The sequence below is a fragment of the Cucurbita pepo genome, chromosome 12 (assembly GCF_057944985.1).
Source record: "Cucurbita pepo subsp. pepo isolate OVF chromosome 12, ASM5794498v1, whole genome shotgun sequence".
Taxonomy (NCBI): domain Eukaryota; kingdom Viridiplantae; phylum Streptophyta; class Magnoliopsida; order Cucurbitales; family Cucurbitaceae; genus Cucurbita; species Cucurbita pepo.
The window spans coordinates 8,734,623-8,737,191 of record NC_141809.1 but is presented as its reverse complement, the minus strand read 5'-3'; the positions used below and the strand labels follow the sequence as shown (position 1 = coordinate 8,737,191).

The following is a 2,569-nucleotide window of genomic DNA, read 5'->3' as shown; positions in this document are numbered from 1 at the left end:
TCTTGAGTAATGGATTAGTTTTTTTTTAATAATGGTTGTTACAATTACATTGTCTTATTTCGAATTCAAAACTTGAACGAGAAAAAAAAAAAAAAAAAAAAAACAAGACTTGGAACAATTTTATTATATAAGGTGGATAGAGGCGGTCTTCTTTTTTAATTAAGGTTGTCTATTATATTTGAAGTTCTATGGCAATGAACAATCCATTGGACAACATAAGGAGAGGAGCATATCTTGGGGTTCAGTCTTCCTGAAATGATAGGTTTCACATTCGTGCATTGGGAGGAAATAGGACCTTTTATTCCATTGTAAGTGAGGTCAATGTTGCTTACTTTTACATCGTCACATGGTAAGTGACGGCTGCAAATAAGTTTGTTTGCCTGCAGAGTTGCAGAACTTCCTCTAATGTTCTTGAAGCTCACTGTACTAATCTTAATTTTTGAAGGAATCTGAAAATTAAAATGAGACAACAAATGGTTTATTTGTTAAGTTATAATGAAAAAATGAATGAAAGGTTCGAGAATGCGATCCATACCTGCCGATTGCACTGATTCCACGGACAATACTCTTGGTCTATTAGAATAGGGTTGCTAACATTGACCATTATAATGTCCAAAAAGTGCATATTGGTGGCGGTGCTGCTAGCAGCAGAAGTTGGCCACGTTTTGATCCTAACACCATTAGTGGTGTTAATTAACGTGCAGTTCTTTACGATGACACCTTCAACAAGTTCTTCGTTAGTGTATCTTCCAAGACTTCCGATGCTTATTCCATGTCCTAGTCTGCACGTCATGTTGGTGACTTCAATTAGTTTGCTTTCATCTCCAAGAGAAATGCAATCATCTCCCGTTGCAATTTTGGACTTTGTGATTGTGATCTTATTTGATGGACCGATGTGTATTCCATCAGAGTTTGGACTATTTTCTGGTGCCATTATATTGATATTATGGAATGTGAGGTTGTTGCAGCTGAGGACGTTGATATGGAAGTTCTTGCTATCAAGTGATGTTATTCTCTTAACGGTTGAATTGGTGATGAAGTTGAACCTCAAACTCTAAACATTTTGTATAATCAAATAATATTTTGTGACCGTCGGTAATGAAACTAAAAATTTGAAAAGAACCCAATAAAATTCAAAACTAAAAAAAAAATTCACTTCTTCACTTGATTGTTTAAAGATTATCCTCTAGAAAATGAAGAACATTTACCAAATCGTAAATGTCAGAACATTAGAGAAGACATGTAAGAGGCCCTTTCAAAAACAACAAGATGCATGAGATTGAGAAGGAAAGCTAAAGGCATATTACTTACAAGAGGGAGTTTGGGCACAATTTATGCTTTGTGGCAATCATTCCTTTTCCAAGCTGCCTTTCCTTAGCCATCAAAAACTCCTTCACCTGATAATGTCAATCTATCAACACGTGCAAAAGTGATCCAATTATCTCCCTGAAGACTTTTTTGTGTCTGCAATGTTCCTCCAAGTTGAAAGTCAATTGGGCTATTACAAGGTCCTTCAAACTTCCCTTGCTTTACTTTAAATATCCCTTTCAGAATAAAACTTGCACTAGAACGATTGGACGTGCATGCATCCTTCCATGCATTTCCTAAAGCCTACATTTCACAAGTAACAAAAACTTATATCAAACAATTGATCAGCTCAACTAGTGATAATATTGATGTTCATATTGTATATTTACCTTCGTGATGTCAGTACCAGACACTATGTTACCATATCTTTTCAAAGGAAAAACAACATCGGCACTAGATTGAGCATCGACGGTAAGAGCTAACAATAGTAACATCAAAATTGTAGCAGCCAAGAAACTCGATTTGATCGTACTCATGAAGCCTGTGCTTTCTTTTCTTTTTTATGTATATGGTTTGAAAACTAGTGAGAGACAACGATATTTCGTTTTAGATTTGGAACTTTTTATTTATTTTATAAAAATTGAAAAATAGGAATAAGTTGGGATGGAACTAAAAGAAGTTATGGATCCATTTCCCTCTCTTAATCCAAACATAAATTGATAACTAAACGTTGTTTATCGTTTCTGTAAGTTGTTCATTAATGGGTGTGTTGTAATATCTCTCTCACTAGCCTTTGAATGGTTGAATCTCAAAGAAACTAGGCATTGGCCAAACCCAACGAAGTACTAGCTTTGGGGCCACAAACATTTTTATTTATGACTACATTGGTTAGAGACTGTTTTCAACCTAAAATAGTTAGAAATAAGACTTGTACAAAAGGGGGAAAAAAAAAAGCAAGAACCCGTTAAACCGATTAGTGCAATGTCCCAGGAACAGGATATGAACCAAATTTTTTAGTATGAATTTGACACCCAGTGGCTCCAGCATTTTCCGACATCTTTTGCACTATGACCACATTATTTATTCCTCATAAAGTGTTTCAAAGAAGAGAGATTATTCTTACCAATCAACCTGAGTTGTTTTTAGCATGTTTTGCTTTACCCACATGTTTGTTAAGAAAATTTCAAGAGGTTGCCAAACATAATATTGTTCCAAACTAAACATGCTTAAAATGGTAGGCATATTATAGGCATATTATGGT

At 34.9% G+C, this 2,569-nt stretch overlaps 1 pseudogene; it reads right to left on the bottom strand.

The window, feature by feature from the left end:
* Nucleotides 1–241: 241 nt before the first annotated feature.
* On the bottom strand, nt 242–934 carry LOC147789959 (exopolygalacturonase pseudogene; annotated as a pseudogene).
* Nucleotides 935–2,569: the final 1,635 nt, after the last annotated feature.